This window comes from Canis lupus, chromosome 18 (assembly GCF_048164855.1).
Source record: "Canis lupus baileyi chromosome 18, mCanLup2.hap1, whole genome shotgun sequence".
Lineage (NCBI taxonomy): Eukaryota > Metazoa > Chordata > Mammalia > Carnivora > Canidae > Canis > Canis lupus.
This window is the reverse complement of record NC_132855.1, coordinates 18,444,378-18,463,882: the sequence shown is the minus strand read 5'-3', so window position 1 is coordinate 18,463,882 and position 19,505 is coordinate 18,444,378. Positions and strand designations below refer to the sequence as shown.

Here is a 19,505-nt window from a genome sequence, read left to right as displayed (position 1 = left end):
TAACCTGGTATTTTTACTTCAAAGATAAGTACATTTTAATTCCTGCAGCCATTGTCATGTATGGCTAATTACAACAGAGAAAAAAGAGAAGAGTTTCAACTCAAAGGGATAATATATTTTATTTCCCACAGCCTCCTTTCATCCAAAAACTCTTCACCATAAACTTTCCCTAAACTTTATATTTTGTGAAAAAAAAAATATGTGCTCTGTTTTAATGCAGGTCTAATTCTTTATGTGTCTTCAATAATTGTACCTTATTCCAAAATACGTTGCCAAAAATAACCCATTAGCAGCAGTGGCAGCTTTGTCTCAGCAGGATCTCCCATATTTTATGGCTACTTTTATTCTGGGAATAGCACACTCTTTCCTTAGTGAATTAATCTTTTAATGGAATTTCTTCTGCATTATTTAGTGAGACGACCCCACTCTGGGCTAACCCCACCCTCTATAAGTAATTAGAGATAAGTGTGTTTAATGCATTTCTGAATACTTTAATACTCTCCTTCAGTCACAAATAAGCAGCTGAATCAATCTGCCTTTGGGGCTCTTGAGTCCAGATTTAAAACTACACATATAATTGTGTGGCACCTAGTCCACCCGACTGTGCGGTGACTCAGATTTGCCTTCTGAAGGGGCAGGCAACAAAATAGCCAGCAGGCTGTCCTGACATTTTGGATCATCTCTGTGTTTCCTTCTTCCTTCTACCAAATGTTAAACTTACCTGAGCTAGAAAAGTTGCTTCAACTACTCCCTCGGGCAATGTTCTATCCTTCCCTAACTCCTAATTAGGGTTCAACTACATTTTTTTTTTCCTGTCCTGGCTCCAGTTGCATCTCCATGACTCCATCCACCCCCATTTAGCCTTTGTTCCAGAGTTGGGCTGGTCACCCACCCATGATAGTCTGGCTCTGCCAAAGTCAATCCTAACCCTGGTAAAGAGGCCAGAAATGATGCTTATGGCCTTGCTGCCGGGACCACAAAACATGCTGAAGCTAGATTAGGATTCATTTTAAAAAATAGATATTTTCAGGGGCGCCTGAGTGGCTCGGCCGGTTAAGCGTCTGCCTCCAGCTCAGGTCATGATCCCAGGGACTTAGGATAGAGCCCTGTTGAGCAGGGAGCCTGCTTCTCTCTCTCCCTCTGCCTACTGCCCCACCTGTTTTTGCTTCATTCTCTCTCTCTCTCTCTCTCTCTCTGTCAAATAGTAAATAAAATCTTTTCCTAAAAAATAGATATGTTTATTTCCCACTATTTAGAAAAGAAAGAAAATTCAAAGTATGCCCCAGGGTTGGCATTAAAAGAACCCATAAAAAAAGCTGTAGGACTAGATTTGCATCATTTTCATTTTCTCAACCCAGGGGGAGCTTTGCATAGATCCTGCTGTTCTGGTCAGGGATAACCAGGGTGCCTCATTGTTTTTCAAATTACATTTGGGATCATGGACCTATTCCTGTGAACGGCTTGGAGCAGTCCTGCTCAAACTATGGTCCACAAACTTATAATTGTCCAAGATGAGAAAAGTACAGAAATTGAGACATGATATACTCTGTTTTCAGGGATGTGGAACTCTCTCTCCTACATTGCTGGTGGGAATGCAAAATCACAGAGCCACTTTGCAAAAACAGTGTGACAATTTCTTGTAAGGTTAAGAAACTTTGTACACTTGCCACACACCCCAGCATTCGTGTATTGGCAGCATTATTTACAGTAGCCAGAAACTGAAAACAACCCAAATCTCCATCTGCTAGTAAGTGAGTAAATAAACTACGGTATAAACCTATCATAGAATATTATACATCAAGAGAAAGGAATGGAATAATACATACAACCACATGGATGAATATCACAAGTACTATTTTAGATGAAAGAAGGCAAACACGAAAGACAACACACTGAATGATTCCATTTATGTGAAATTCTACTAAAGGTAAAACCGTGGGGAGAGAAAGCAGGCTCATGGTGGTCTGGAGCCGGGAATCAGGGTAGAGGGAACTTTGCAAAGGGACAGGAGGGAGCTTTTCAGAATGATGGAATTGTTCCACCTGATTTGAGTGGAATTTGAATGACTGTGCACAGTCATCAAACTTTATCAAACAGTATGCGTAAAGTAATTTTTTTTAAGTGAGTAAATTTTATTGTATGATAAACCTCAATAAAATGAGAGAAAAGGGAAGGAAAGAAAGGAGAGAAAAAGAAAAGAAATAAAGAAAGCAAGCCAACAACAACAAAAAAATCTTCTTTCTGAAAGTAAATGAAATGATTTGAAGGGAAGAGAAAAAATTTCATTGGCAACCCCCTCCAAAATACAAGTTTGAGCCACAACCACTGAGTCTGAAGTGGAGGAATTTTTATTTTATATCATTCACAATGATATAAATGATATAATGAGTTTTTTTAAAAGATTTTATTTGTGGGATCCCTGGGTGGCGCAGCGGTTTGGCGCCTGCCTTTGGCCCAGGGCGCGATCCGGGAGACCCTGGATCGAATCCCACGTCGGACTCCGGGTGCATGGAGCCTGCTTCTCCCTCTGCCTGTGTCTCTGCCTCTCTCTCTCTCTCTCTCTCTCTGACTATCATAAATAAAAAAGTTAAAAAAAAAAGATTTTATTTGTTCATGAGAGAGAGGCAGAGACACAGGCAGAGGGAGAAGCAGGCTCAGGCTCCATGCAGGAGGCCCGATGCAGGACTCGATCCCAGGTCTCTGGGATCAAGCCCTGAGCCAAGGGCAGACGCTCAATCAATGAACCACTGAGCCGTCCCTATTCACAATGAGTTCTGAGATTCCTCTGACTGGGATGCAGGGGGACAGGACCAGCACCCGCCCATCAGTCTTGCTCCATCATGTGAGCTGCTGAACCAGGAAGCGCCGTTAGCCCTGGGATGCACCTGAATCTTTGCAATAACGTGCTATACACACCCTGGGATCAAGCCTTCAGAGTGTGGTCCACTTCCTCTAAAGGCAAAATGTCATTTTTATTATAACATTTATTTTGTTTTCCTTTTTACCAGCACCTCAGGGAAGAGCATCAACAGCTTCATGTTTACTTCAATGAATCAAGGCTGTTTCCATAGCAACGCCTCTAATGCTCTGGGACTGCCATTTTATGTCAATTTACTATTAATGGAAGATGAAACAAAAGAAAGCACACAGAAAGAGAAGGTTTAGTGCCTAAGACTGACAAGCGGAACGAGGGGGAAGAGGGGGGAATGTGTCATTTGCAAGACTTCTAATACTTTGTCAGCTGTGAGGTTATTCGACAGATAACAGATAACCATTTCGTTCCTTAGGTTTATATAATGATTTCATAGAACAGTAGAGTCATTGAGCTAAAATGGCCTTAAAAGCTGCCTGCAGACCTTATTTTAGAGTCCAGGATGCTTGGTCCCAAAAGCCGTAAGAGATTTAATGAAGGTTGTTTAGCTGGTAAGGGGCAGAGCCTAGAGCAGAACACAGGACATAGAAGAGTCTGGGGCTCTTTTTAGGCACATGACCTGTTAGTCTACTAGCTTAAGCTCAGCTCAGTACTTTTTGTGGAATCCATTGTACTAAATCCGAAGAATTTCACTACCTGGCCTACCAACAAGGAAAGTGAGACCGTCGATTATGGCTACCAGGGCCATTGCTTGTACCTGAGAAGTAAAATCAGATGCCGTGTAGCAAGCACGTCTCCATCACAATCCAACTGCAAGAACTAGAGACCACCCTAGGGATTTTATGCAGAACATGAATTAATACAAGGAATCGGGTGCTTCGGAACTGGCGAAGGACTGGAGGACTGCACTGTGGGCTAGATCTCCAAGAATGATGCCCAGAACAATGTGGAACTGACGCACCAGGGAAGCTTTTGTGTGTGTCCCAACCAGGAAGGTGGAAAATCAAGGTTACCACTGGAACTATTGGGTCCAAGAAAATGTCAGTGTGGATAAGATCCAGAATTAAGTAGCGGGGATCCAGAAGTCACTGGTACTCTCACTGTCCACAAATCTGGAGATCGGACACTGGACCACTTCTGGAAGGAAGAAAACACTGCATTCTATTACCACATGTGACATCACCAACAGCCCCCAAAAGCAACAGGCAGGCCCCTCAACCTCATTTCCACCTTTAAATTTCCGATGAATGCATCTCATTGGCAGGACCTAATTTGCACCCAGCACTTAATCCAAAGGGAAGTGTAAAAATGCAGGGCGTTTTTTGTTAAAAATTTATTCATTTATTTGAGAGAGAGAGAGAGGGAGCAGGGGGAGAGGAGAGAGAGAATGCTCAAGTCAGTCTCCCCACTGACGAAGGGTTTGATCTCATGACCTCGAGATCATGACCTGAGCCGAAATCAAGAGTCAGATGCCTTAACCAACTGAGCCACCCGGGCACTCCAAACTGTAGTTTGCTTGAAAAGCTTTCCCATTTCTGCTGTGCTGGAAGATGTGCTAAGATGAGGAGTGATGGAAGGCTGAGTGTCGGTTGACCGTAGACAGGTGAAGGAACTCATTAAGCCAGGTGGATGATGGGTATTAGTACGAATCCACAACAACCAGGTGCATTATTACACTGGGAGGCAGAAGAATACTTTGGTGAAAGTGGGTAAACGAGTGCCCTAAAACATTGCTAGTGGGGCGGAAGGAGAGGTGGAACAGCCACATTACATAGGATTTGACAGGACCATTTCAACATTTTCAAGCATGTAGCTTATGACCCAATAATCCCACCCACCCTTTTTTAGCCCAGAGGAACACCTGTACATGTGCACAAGGAGGTATGTATGAATATTTGATTTCCAATCATGTGCAGCAGCACAATACTTAGAAGTACAATAATATCCATCACCAGGATAATGACTGGATAAACTGTGGAAAGCCTTCCTAGGGACCTAAATATAGCAGTTAAGGAAAATAAATAGGATGATCTGTACTGTCATTGAAGGACCTTGAGGACATACTGTAGAACATTTTCCGGGCGCATAATTGGAATGATTGAGAGACCATTCCATATGGACAAGAAATGGTCTGCACCAATTCCCAGGCTTTTCACCACCTCGGACAGATGAAGGGTATAAAAAGAGGCCAGAGTGATGAGAAAGGGGATTCCTGAGATGCCTTCAGGAAAGATTTCCAGGAGAGGGAGGATTCCTGTTACCTTCTATTCAGGTCTAATGAGAAGAGCTCAAGGGAAATCCTGGTAAAGTTGAGAATGGGACAGAATGGTGCCCTGGAACAAATAAAGCCATTTCCTCCTGCCACTGCAAGGAGTTGTTCTTGACCAGGTCATCATGGCCCCTGACCTATGGATCTGTGCACCCAAAGGGAGATTGACTTTATTTAGTTAAGAGTTTGGAAGAAGTGCTACTTTAAAAAAAAAAAAAAAAAAAAAGGTTTTATTTATCCACTCATGAGAGACACAGAGAGAGAGAGAGAGATGCGGAGACATACACAGAGGGAGAAGCAGGCTCCTTGCAGGGAGCCTGATGCAAAACTTGATCCCAGGACCCTGAGCCGAAGCCAGACGCTCAACGAGTGAGCCACCCCAGTGTCCCTGGAAGAAATGCTCCTGATTGCATATTGCCTCACTATATCATGTCTCCATTCCTCAATTTTATTTACATTACAGTTAATGACTGAAAAAATAAAGTCAAATTTAAAGATGTAGCAACATGGCTTTCTACAACACAGAAAAAGAAATATTAAAGTTACTTGAAGAGGCAAATGTGTTATCACTTTTCAACTATATAAGCTATAGTTTTATTTTGTTTGTATTTATTTTTTAAATTTTGTTTATTTTTTGTTATAGACAGCAGCCAGATAGTCTAAGAGCCTTTTTAAAGTGTTTTTCTTGGTATAGACAGACAGAAAATCTATTTTGTGCAAGTGGCAGCAGAGGGCACTCTTCCTACAGATTTGTTTCTATCAGGACTTTTCTTCCTAAAGGAAAACTGTTAAAATATCTGTTAATAAGTTTATGGCTCCTTCTAAATACGCACATATAATTTTATTTATAAGTGTATGTGTGATTTTTATGTATTTATAAATTATATAAATATTTATTTATAAATATATTTAATATGCAAATAAATATATTTATATATTTAAATTACATATATATATGTTTAGAAAGAGCTATACACTTAACATATACAAATACAGATAGGTCGGTAGATTATGGTTTCTCCCTATCCATTAATACTAAAACCACACGTAATTATGTTCCCTTAACTAATTACCACTTTTTTCTCCTTAAGCATGCTAACTTCCTATTTCACACTGGGAACTCAATTCTTTTTTAAGGATTTTATTTATTTATTTGACAGAGAGAAGGAGAACACAAGCAGGGGAGCAGCAGAGGGAGAGGGAGAGACAGGCTCCTCACTGAGCAGGGAGCCCGATGCAGGGCTCCATCCCAGGACCTTGGGATCATGACCTGGGCCAAAGGCAGGTGCTCAACCAACTGAGCCACCCGGGTGCCAACTCAATCTCGAGCACAGAAAATTGGGATTTTGGGGACTTTCTCTTGTGATGGCTTTGGGTATGCTCTGCTGTGAGTGGGCTGCAAACTGCTCCAACACTCCTTCCTTCCTTTCTCTTTTCTTTGTCTCCCCTCCTGTCCCATATCCCTGCTCCGCCAAGCCCTTCTTCCTGATTACATGCTTCTATCATTCTCTGCCACCTCAAAGCCATAAGCATCATGGATGCCCACTCATGGTAGCCAGCCTCCAGGGTGGTCCCAGTGGTCCCTGCCTGCTTTGTATCTACATCCTTAGTATCCTCTGGCACCCAGCAGGGCTGATCTGCGTGCCCACTAGGATATTGTGGGAATGATGGGTGTGTGACTTGCACAGTTAAGGTCACAAAAGACATGTGGCTTCCACCTTGCTGTGTCTTGGATCACTGAGCCAGCTGCCATGCTGTGAGAGGCTCGAGTAGTCCCAGAGAGGGTCCTGGTTTCAAGGAACTGAGCTCTCCTGCCAACAGCCGGTAGTGGTTTAGCCATGGGAGTGAGCCACCTTGGAAAGCAAATCCTCTAGCCCTAATAAAACCTTCAGATGATGCAACCCTGGTGGCCATTTGACTACAGCCTCATCAGGAACCCTGGGCCCAAATCACCTAAGTCACTTCCAAATTCTTGACCCACAGGAACTAGGGGGTAATGAATGTTTATGGTTAAGATGCTAACTGTAGGGTAATTTTTTATGCAGCCATAGAAGCTAATACTCCTCTCCTCGTGCCTGATGACATGGTTAGCACTGCTGTGTTGTGGTTTCACCTACTGGTGGTGTATGCTCGCCAAAGTCTCATCATCAATTTCAGGATAAAATCCAAATCCCTGACATGGCCTGAGATTAAAAGAGGACTTCAACTACTTCCATTTTGACCTCAGTCTGTGCTTTCTAAGTGATTAAGTTCTTCTTTCTAGTTTATCTCTGAACTTGGGCAAAAGACCCTCTAGGCAAAGCATCTCTTAAGGGGAATGGAAAGTACCCTCTCAAGCAGTAAGGACAGCCCTGAGCCAGCAAGCCTCAGCCTGATTGACTCCAATACAATGATTGACCAGACCTTTATGCCCGCCTGCATGTATCCAAGAACTTTGTCCCACAGTTTCCTTATACAAAACTGGAAATATTTTCAGCACATTGGAGACCATCTAATATGCTAGTGCGCTGTCTGTCCAAGTTGGCCTCACTGAAATTAATTCCTTTCTTGTTTCACCACCATTCATTTCTCCATCTTGGATTTTGTCAGCAGAGAGCGGCTGAACCTGGTCTGTCTGTCTGTCTGGGACCCCAGGGCCCGGTGCTCCTGCCCTCCTGTGCCCTGGCTACAAGATCTTTCACGATCCGGTTCCTACCTGCCTCCCAGCCTTACCCACCCTTCCTTCCCTCCGCCAGCACCAGCTACACGGAAACACCTTCACCTCCTTACATGTGGATGGATATAGCTAACAGTTGAAATACAGATTGCCCAGCTAAATTTGAATTTTAGATGAGCAACGCATGATTTTTCTTATTATACCATATTTGAGACATACTTATGCTAAAAATATTTCATGGCACATACTTATTCTAAAGGGTTCTTCATTGTTTATCTGAAATTCAAATTAAATGGGGCATTCTGTATTTTTAGTGCTAAATTTGGCAATCCTACAGAGGTGAAATGCTTTCTCTCAGTTCCTGCTCTTCCCCCTGCCTGGATCGCTGCGCCTCCCTCTAACTTTCCATCCTGCAAGCCTCTCATCCCCGATATCCATGCCTCTAGAAAGCCTATGCTGACCGCCTCCACCACACACACACCTAGAATGGGCTAGATGTGCCCGCTGCAGGCTCCCGCCACACCCTGTCATCCCTCTCTGCAAACCACACACATTACAGTTATTAATTTTCCTCCAGGGCTAGACTGAACTTCTGGAGGTCAGGCACTGTCTTATTCACCATGTAGCTTCTGTGGCAAAAATATAAAACGATCACAGCTTAAAATCATCAAACACTTACAGTAAGCAGGTCACTATTCTGAGCTATTTGCATGTATTCACTTATTAAATCCTCACATCAACCTGAAGGGGGTACTATTAACATTTCTTCGGTTTTTATTGGTGAGGCAACTGAGGCATGAAGAGGTTGTGCAACTTCCCCAAAGCCGCTCAGCAAAGGCAGCAAGGTGGGAGTTCAAACCCAGGAATCCAATTCCCCATTAGAATCCAGCACACCCAATGCTGAGCTAGCAGCAGTGCTTCTCCAAAGTGTTTGATGAGTGGGGCTTTTGGGGATGCGTACAAGAACTAATTATCTAGCTAAGTGTTTTCAAATGAGATAATTTTCTCCAAACGGGGACCATGTTAAACTTGGTCCTCTCTATCTCTGTGCTTCCTTGCTCTCTCTCCAGCCACCATCACCTAGCCCAAGGCATGGTGCTTTCATTTAAATAGCAAAGAATCCTTCAGGTCTGTTTTTCCTTGTTCACATCCTGACCACAAATCCAGCATGCCAGTGGGTGCTGCATTCCCTAAGGGAGAATGGACGCAGCACATGCCTTAGGGCTAGAAGCTGACAGGGCACCGTGGTTAACAGCCTGAGTTCTAGAATAAAGCTTCCTGAGTTCCCATCCCAGCTCTCCTGCTTATTCGCTGTGTGGATTTGGATGAGGTCCTGAGACTTCGATTCTTCATATTTGAAATGGAAACAATGATAGTTTTCAATTCATAGGGTGTCACGGAGGATTGAATGAGATTAAAGGGGGGGAAATGTGCAATGCCTGGAATATAGCATGTGCTCGATAAATGTCAGCTATTACAACTGCAATGATTATTCCACTCATCCCAGTGATAAGCAGGTGTAGGCCTGGCACTCCATGAATTTTTGTGACTTCCTCATCACCTTTCCCCTGCTCAAAATTTCAGACGGAGATTAGAGAAGCAGGTTTGCACTGATAGTCTACAGGGTTTCAAGGCCTGGCCTTAGATATCTAAATTAAGAACACAAAATAGGAGGAGAAAAGCTGGCTCCACAGCCCAGAGGGAGCTAGACTGAAGCAAGAATATCCTCGCTGGCCTGTACTTCCTGTCCCACTATGTGGAACTGGGTGGCTGGTCTCCTGACTCAGGTCAAGAAGCAGTTTTGCTTCTGGACAACTACCCCAGGAGAAGTGAGTTCCAGGAAATGATGCACGCTCGTTCTCAGGGTCTGCAGCCACATAACCCTGCACATCTCCAAGGCACCTGTCTGAAGGAACACTCTACTTTCCCAAGTGGCCAGAAATACGCAAGAAGCTCGATGTCTTTTCAGGGAGTGGTCTAAGCTCAATCATAGGGGTGACCATGACGAAATTGATGGCTAACATTTTTGAGCACTAACTACATATAGGTCACTGTTCTCACAGCTTTACATATGTTACCTCACTTATTTGCCACAATACCATCAGATTTGCTACCAACATGATACTTATTTTACAGATAAGAAAATGAATTAATTTGCCCAAGTCATACAGCAAGTAAGAGAAGAACTAGATTTTTAATTCTATGTATGGAAATAGACTCTTCAGCTGCTCTCATCCCTATGGCTCTGTCATGGGACTGGGTCAGTATTTCCAGTAGATCCTTAAGCTATAATACACTCAGAGCAGTAGTTCCAACTGCACATTAGAATCACCTGAAAAGCTGATTCACTGGACCCTCCCCAAACCAAATGAATTAAATTTTCTGGATGGTAGAACCAAATCATTGGAGGTTTCATAAGATTGGATGATTCCAATGGGCAGCCAGAGTTAAGAACCAATCTCCTGAGGGATAGTTTCAATGGATATACTCAGCTTTAAAAAGAAATTCCTAAGACTCTCAAATCAGAAATCTCTCTGGAATAGTGTTTGCTCCTCCCTCTCCAAAGAACAGTCTCTGAACAAACTAGAGGTGAGGACAAATCATGGAAGGTTTCAAAAGTTTTTGTTGTTCATCTATGGTGCCTGCGTTATGAGATTGGTTCACTTAATGCAGAAGTAAATGCTACCCTCAGGCCTTAAGGGGAAAACTTTGCCCAGGTGTCTGCCCTGCACTTGCATGAATCTGAGAGTGAGCATCTCCTGAAACTTAGCCCTCTGGGCAAAAGTCCTCGACTCACCCAAGTCTTGACTCTGGAAGAAGCTCTTATCATATCCTGTAATGTGTAAGACAAGGAAAAAAAATGAAGTGGCTCACACCAATGTATAATCATCATCATCACTTCTTTTTGTATGGCACTTGTTCTAGTTGTTTATTTACAAGCAATAGAAACCAACTGTGATTAAGAAAATAAATATTTAGGGCAGCCTGGGTGGCTTGGCGGTTTAGCACCACCTTCAGCCCAGGGTGTGATCCTGGAGACCTGGGATCGAGTCCCACATCAGGCTCCCTGCATGGAGCCTGCTTCTCCCTCTGCCTGTGTCTCTGCCTCTCTCTCTCTCTCTGTCTCTCATGAATAAAAAAATAAAATCTAAAAAAAAAAAAAGTAACATTAAAAAAAAAGAAAAGAAATATTTGAAAACACATGGAGTGGGTCACAGAATCCAAGGAAAAGCAGTGGCTTCAGAAGAGACAGAAACAAGGGTGCCCATAAGGATTGAGGATACAGAAATTCTTCAGGAAACCACCTTAGATGTGTTAGCTTCCACCATCTTGAGATCAGATGATCCTTCTCTCAAGATTCAAATCCGTTGTAAGAGGTTCTATTCAGTTCATATGACTGCAACTTAGCACCATCCAAGAACACTATTTCCAGTAGGATAGTTTCTCAAAGCAACACTAGCACCCTGTTACAGAAGGTACCAGTAGGTGTGCAGAAACACAGCAAGGAGGGGATGGAGCCAGACAGGACCCTCGAGTTTAGCTCCTGCTTATGCCACCCTCTTATCAACATCCTGTCCAGCTTCCAGGACAGGCCATTTCTTACACTGATAGACAGTATAGCTAGTAGTTAAGAGCATAACTCTGGAGCCCGTAGCCGAGATTTAAATCCAGACCCTGCTACCTGGTGTGATTTAGGGAAGATGCTTGCCTCTAAGCTCAGTGCCCTCATCTGTGAATTAGGCTTAAGAATAAAATAGCACCCACCACATGGGAGTGCCATAAATATTAAGAGTTATTAAATGCTTTGTTCAGGGGCACCTGGGTGGCTCAGTCAGTTAAGCGGCTGCCCTCGCCTCTGGTCATGATCCCAGAGTCCTGGGATCCAGACTCACATCAGGCTCCCCACTTGGTGGGGAACCTGTTTCTCCCTCTCCCCAGCTTGTGCGCACTCTCTCTCTCTCTCTCTCTCTCTCTCAAATAAATAAATAAAATCTTTTTAAAAATGTACTTTGTTCAGAATCTGGCCCATGTAAATACTAACAAGCATTTACTACTATAGTTCACCATGGTTTCAGAGGTATTGTTCATGGAAAGAGCTTCTGGAAGATAACAACTGGCCTATTCCCATGTATAACATTTGGATCTGCTTCAGAGCTAGCCCTTTGCCTGGGTCATGTAATGGAAGTTCTCTGGGAGTGGAGCGTGGAGTCATGATTGCTCTTTCCTTTGTTCTTTGTTCACTCTTCAGCCCATCCCATCTCCCCTTCTTAGGTGGCAAACACGAAAATCCCCAGTTGATCCGAAATGACAGTTCACAGCACAATCTGCTTATCTGGGGAGACCAGCTGGGAGTCTGCTAACATAATCAACTTCTGCTTTGGTGCTTTCATAACTCAGAAGTACATGTACCCTGAGGAACCCTGAGAACTGTGTCCTCCCCTCCATCACTTCTTGGCCCATGCTCTTGCCCGATTTCTTCATCTTCCAACAGGTGCTGTATTCATTAAAAGGAAATACAGGATACCCAGTTAAATTTTAATTTCAGGGACACCTGAGTGGCTCAGTGGTAAGCAGGGAGCTTGCTTCTCCCTCTGCTTATGTCTCTGCCTCTCTCTCTGTGCCTCTTATGAATAAATAAATAATATCTTTTTTAAAAAAATCTGAATTTCAGATAAACAATGATTAATTTTTATTTGCTATTTATTTGAAATTCAAATTTAACTGGGTGTCCTGTATTTTATCTGGCACCCCAACTGCCGCCCACTGTGAACACACTTGCTGCGAAGCTTCCTAACAGCAGCCTTGTCTAGCCCCACGCCAGGACCCAAGATGTGAACAAGATTGCTTCTGTTGAGCCAGCTATGCCAAGGCAAACACAAAGTACATTTCCTGGCAACATAAACCCACAAGATGCTTGCAAATTACAGATCCGTGCTTAAATACGTTGGGGAAATTCTACATTCCCTTCAACTCTAATCACTTCCATCCCAGTTTAGAGAGGATTTCTGTCTAAATATTTTGGCTCTTTTTATTATCTATATAATAATATTATTATGTATAATATATTACATGTAATATTATATATAGCACAACATAGGTAATACTATCTATATAATAAGGGCATATTTCAAATATTAATTTTATACATGAAAGTTTATTTAGATTTATCACTTTTTTATTCATGAGAGACAAGGAGAGAGGCAGAGACACAGGCAGAGGGAGACGCAGGCTCTCTACAGGGAGCCCCACGTGGGACTTGATCCTGGGACCCCAGGGTCACACCCTGAGCCGAAGGCAGACATTCAACCACTGAGCCACCCAGGGGCCTCTAGACTTATCACCTTTTTAAATCAATTTTCTTGTTCACTATTCCTTTTTATATCTGAGATCTTTCCTTTGGGATCAGTTTTCTCTTCCTAAAGGACATCCTTTTTGTGAAAAAGAACCAAAGGTTCCCTTTTAGTGAAATCTGTCAATGGCAAACTCCCAGTGTTTGTGTGTCTAAAACTGTCTTTGTTTTACCTCTTCCTTGGAAGACAGTTTGATTGAGGATGCAATCCTCCCTCCTGGACAGTTACTTTCTCCCAGCATTCCATTCAACATTCCACTGCTTTCCAGCTGTGGTGTTGCGACTAAGAAGTCTGCTGTCATGCCATCGGTAACGGACATTTCTCTGTATGTAATTTGTCTTTTATCTCTGACAAGATAAATGATCTTTTCTTTGTTTTCATAGATTCATTACAATAGGTTTGGATATCAGTTTATTTTTACTAATTATGCTTAGGATTCACTGTTATTCCTAAACCTATAGATTTGTTACATAAATTCTATACTATTTCCTGCCATTATCTATGCATGTATTATCTCCTCTCTCTGTTCTTTCCCCCGGAACTCCTATTGGACATAGTTACTTCTGTACATTTTCTGTTTCTTTTAAACTCTCCACATTTGTCTCACTGTGCTGCCATCTGAATAATTTCTTCAGATTTATCTTCTAGTTTACAAATTCCGTCTTTAGCAGTATCTTATTTGCTGCTTAATCTGAACATTTAATTTTAATTTCAATAATGATGTTCTTATTTCTACAAGTTGTTTCTTTTTCAAATCTATCTGTTCTTCTGTAAAAGCATCTTATTCTTCATGTTTTTATTCCCTCTTTCCTTTATTTAAATAATTTAAATACTTTTATTTTATATTTCATATCCAATAATTCCTATCTGAAATCCTTGTAGGTAAAATTCTGATGTTTATTGTTTCTGCAAGCTCATAATAGTCTATTTCTTCATGTGTTTTGTAATTTTGAATTTTGAACTCATGTTCTGTGGACTTCAGCTATGGAAATACTGAAAGGCCTGGGTGGAGGATGAGTGCCTTGAGAAAGGAATTTTGTTTTGCTGTTCAAGGAACACTAGAGCATTATAATCTGAAATTTTTGTAAGTTAATTTTTTTACCTTGTGATTTCTCAGATGATAAAGGGAGTCTATTATTATGAAATATAATGTAAGACTTTTTTTTCAGTTTTATATCTTTATTTGACAATCAGTGATTAGTTCTCATCCACATTAACAGTCTATAGATTTTTGAAAGTGGTGACAGGTACGTAGGTAACCAGCGTGTACAGCTTGTTTGGTGAATCTTCATCCTCGTTATGTTTTCTGGACAACCGCACACATTCTTTATTCCTTTGGCCCAGACAGCTTTGTTGAGCCTGGTGTCAATGCGCACATCTGGAGTTCCCATCTCTTTCAAGGCAAAGTTCCAGATCTCTTGGAGTGCCTGAGGGGCAGGCTTCTTGAAATCCACTCCATGGATATGTTTGTGAATGTTGATGGTGTATTCTCTGGTCACTACCTCGTTGATGGCAGAATGGCCCTTCTTCTTCTCGCCACCCTTCTTTGCGGGAGCCATTCTGCTGGGCCCAAGTTGGAAAGGACAAGACTTTTCCCAAATAAATAACACAGCCCAAGATAGAAGTATTCCTTATCACCTCTCTTTTCTTGAGTGGATTTTTTCCTAGTTTTTCCTTTCATCTAACAGAGTATACATTTGAGGATCTAAGCTTAATGGAGGTTTGGCAATTCTAACTTCTGTCTCTCATGCAGCTGTTAAAACTCAGAGTGCTATGTTTGCAGGATTGGAAAATGCTCCCCATTCAGGGGTGGCTTTAGCCCTTCCTCACTGGCCTGGTTTCTCCTTTGAATTTTTGCCCCTGGGGATTTCTCTAACTTTGCATCTCTGTGCATTTTACTTATATATTTCATCCAGAACTTCTAGGTGTTTTGTAAAGAGAAGATTTTTTAGGATGTCTGGTTCACTGCATTACTAGAAAATGGAGTCCACAACTGAATTCTCCAACTCACTCTTGGAGATTCACATTGCATGTCAATCAGCCTATTCGGAGTACTTAAGTAAATAAACCAATGAAGACTTGTTTAAATCAGTGTTTCTGGATTTTTTTTTTTTTACCCTAAAACCCATTGTTCAAAAAGTACTTATCATTCAGAGCTAGGAATTCCTGGAAAACCCTTCTGGAAACAGTGGTCTAATAATTTGAATAGTGATAGTGAGTGAGAGTTGGTCTGCTGGTGAACAAAAGCCCTTCTTGATAAACTTGGGGAGTGGCCAAGGAAAACTTTACCAACTAATCATCCTTGCATTCCTGAAAGATTTTTTTGCTTTTTGTTTTGGGTCCTATAGGGAAACCAGAAACACTGTATGTTTGCTCCCTCTACCAGCACACAGAGCTAATGTTGTCTCTCTTTGCACAAGGAAAGAAAGGAAGTACTTTCCATTCTAGCTCTTGTCTTCATGCCCAGAAGTTTCCAGGTTATTATCCTGGATGTTGAAATTTTCCAAACCCAGTGACATGCAGGTGGAATAGTCATATAAAATCTGTTCTGCCATTTCTGAATAAGGAAACTTATTATATTTATTTTTAAACCATAAAGTGTCTGTTTTTCTGACAGCTCAGGAACAACCAACATTGGAATAGAACTTTGCATAGAGTTAGCTAATCCTGATGGAGAAACAGAAGTTAAACTCATTCTCCAAAAGTTGAAAAAAGTTTAAATGAGCTGCCTAAGTGGAACATAATCCTATGTTCGGTTGAGTCGCAGTGAATTAAATGGATATGTCACAAAATTCCTTCACATCGGATTATAGACAGTCTGTGTGCTACTTCTGGAATAAGATTTTTCTAAGTTATGGAGTTGCATAGTTAGGAAAATTCAATCTGTGAGTATTTTTAGAGACTAGAAGAGTAGAGCATGGTTATGGAAATCATAATAATGTAGCATTAAAATCAAACTTTATATAGGAAGTAAATAGGAGAAATAAGATTTCTCTAGGAAATATTTTCATTGTTTGTCTGATTATAGTAAAAAATTTATTAGAAGACTGGGGGGGAAGAATTGAGTCTTTTCCAGCCCTAAGGTCTGTCTTTAAATTTCCTTTACCACTTTAGAACTACAGATTTACTAGACAGGCTTCTAAAACAAATAATCCAAAACAAATAATGGCTATATTATTGGCAATACCTTTCTAGGGTGACTGGAAGATGTTGTACCATATAATTGGGAAGAAAATCTGGGTAAAGGGGTTGTAACTATGTTCTTATCCTCCCCAGAGAATTCTTGACATTGGTAGCAGAGGCTGAGGATGTTAATGTTGCCATTGGAGTTTGGGGCTCTGCAAAGTGTCATATCTAATTCCCATGGAACGAGCAGTATTAGGTTCAAGGAAAAAGCAGAAATGGGCTTGCTCACCTCACAGAGAAAGAGAAACCAGTCTAGAAATCATACAGTGCCAACCTGAGTCTGGTTCAAGGTGGACCGTCTGTATCAATTTGACATTGACATCATCTACCCTGGGGATAGGAACAGGATTGTCTAAAGCCAGGGCAAGCAGTTGTACCATTGCTAGATGGAATCGACTCCTATACCATTGTTTGAGGGAGCAGAATATTGGTAAAATCCTTTGTGTCCAGTTCAAGTTAGGGATGATATAGAGATAGGCTTATACAATAGGCCATTGCCTGAGACATCCACAAAGGCTGTTCTCCATGCCTTAGCCATATCTTGGATGGAACAGAAGAAGAATTCACCCTCTAGTGCCATCATCTTTCTGGGTCAGACATATTCACTTCCAATCCTACTCTCACTTTATCCACACCATCTGAACTTTTCCCTCAGCAAAAGCTCCATGGGAACAGGGAGGCATCTTTTTGCTATCGGGCTATCTTCACAGACCCATAGCAAAGAGGTGATCTGCTCCATGGTGCTTATGTCATAGCCATGGCCACATTACAGAGGAATAACATGATGGAAGCACAGAAAACTCAACACAAACAAACTGTCAGGTTGGCTGCCTTGAGCAATAACCTTGAGATGACTTCACAGGGACAGAAAGCACTCAATTCACATCCATGAAGCTGTTCCCAAACCAGGCAACCCCAACTGCCAGGCCACACAAAAGGGTCAAAGGGAGTATGAAAAAAGGAGGAGAGGGATTAGGTATAGAGACTCACTGGTTCTGACATGCTCAATGGGTTCCTCATACCTAGATTGGTCCCTGCACCCAGCTTTGTGAAGTTCAGCCAGTTGCGAGCTGGTCTGATACACATGACACTATGCCACATTCCTCTCAAGCTCCCTTGTAAGAGCTCATGGTGGGTCCTGATGGCCTTGAACATATTCTCATGTATTGAAGTCCTATGAGCACCCAAGCATGGGGGAAAAAAGGTAAAAATAAGTAATGGGAAGAAAGTTAACTTAAAAAAAAAAAAGGTTGACTTTAATTTGTTTACAATTAATTCATGAAGCTAACGGTATGATGTTTACTAAATTTTATTGTTAATGTTGATGGTGTATTCTCAGCTTTCTCAGAGAAGAAAAGCTCTGTAACTGCCAAGTTTGATAGCCAAGCAACAGAAAGACATTTTCAGAAGCACTTCAAATTCAACATTGGTAAATGGAATTCATCATTTCCCCCATCAAAAATCCCACCCTTCTCTGTGTTTCTCTTTCATGAATGGCATTACCATATATCTATTTTTCTAAACCAAAGATCAGAAAAGCTTTTTGCTTCCTTCCCCTTCCTCATGCCCCATATTCAAATACCAACTTGTGTTACTTTTACATTCTAATGAACCCATCCCTCTTCCTTTATCCCCAATTCTTCCTCCCTAGTTCAGGTGACCATCAACTCCCACCTGGAGATTAGCATGACCTGTAGACTGCCTCTCTGATTCTACTGTTGCCTTTCCTCCAACCATCTGTCAATACAACCTACTCTTTTCTCACCAAAAACCTTTCAGGAACTCCCTAATATTCTTTAAGGAGTATCTAAACACTTTTTCTTGGCCTATCAGCCCTGCAGGATCTATCATCTACCTTCCTCCCTAGATACTTTTCTTGCCCCTTTCCCATTCACTCTGTATTCTGGTCATGCTGTCTTTGAGAGTCCTAACACACTGTGCTCTTTCCCATCTTTGCACAAGATTTCTGGCTGGTTTCTCCTCAACTTCTGGTCTCTGCTTAAATATTCCTTCTTTGAGGAAGCTTGCTTGAGCCTCTAAGTCAGGTTAGATAGTACTCTATGTAATTCTATAAGACTCTGTATGTCTATCAGAACACAAGGTTTTTATTGCAGGTTACTGGCCTCTTTTCCCCAGAAAGCCAGTGCTATATAGTGCCGATGCCTATATGGTGACCTAAACAAATTATTTTGAATGAATAAATAAGTAAATGAATGAAGGAATGAATTAATAGATTTTCAACTACTTATAAGACCTATCTCTTCTACACTCTTTTGGGAAATAATTATTTAAAGATATACCTGGGCTAAATCAGAGTTAATAAAGATTAGCATAGTAACAATGGGAAAGTTGTAATTCAAAAGGATAAAAAGAGCTCTCCTTATTCAGTGTTCATGCCAACCTTAGGAATTCAGTTGAATTATGTATTTCTAAGTGGATTCAGCAGTCTCAAGATAAAGTTTGACCTGTGTTCTTTTAGTTAACTAGTTATCATATTCCTCTCTTCCTTCCCCAGTGTAATGCTTCTTGAGCCATAAGCTCCATCCAACCAATCAGATGAGATCTCTTGACTTGTTTGATGACTATTTAAAACAATAACTGTTATTGTTCTCCAGGACTTGCTAACAAAGGCTAAGTTTTTAACTTGGTGGGAACACTATGCCAGAAGAAATACTTAACAAAAAGTACCCCCCCCAACTCACCCTCCCACTTTATAAAAGCAGACTTACATAGAAAAACATACTAGACATTTTTATGGCTGAGCAATTTGAATAATAACATTTTGGATCCTTTAATCTTATTTTGAATGATTCTGAGTTTTTTTTAATTGGGAAAATCTATTAAACTGCCCAGGGATAGATACTATTCTCCAGATGTCTCTTCAGAGCATCAAGATTTGCCAATATTCCTGGGTCAACTGGACCTTAAATTTATATAATACGATCTTGACAACATGCTCTTGATTATGTAAAGTTATATAGAAAAAAGATTATAAAGAAATATATCAAAATATACGAAGAGATTATTTCTATATACTGGGAATCTGGGAAATCTGAATTTTCTTTTTTTCTACTTTTCTATATTTTTGTGTGAGCATTTTTTTGTAATCACTTAAAGTGGACATTAGTTTTACAAAAATCAGAACAATTTACCTATGTCCACAATAGTAAC

The 19,505-nt window shown here is 41.2% G+C and overlaps 1 long non-coding RNA gene across 2 annotated transcripts in view; it reads right to left on the bottom strand.

Annotated features, from left to right (window-relative positions):
• LOC140608761 (uncharacterized) overlaps nt 1-19,505 on the bottom strand; it is a 56,294-nt gene that overhangs the window by 9,604 nt on the left and 27,185 nt on the right. The window lies entirely within an intron of this gene.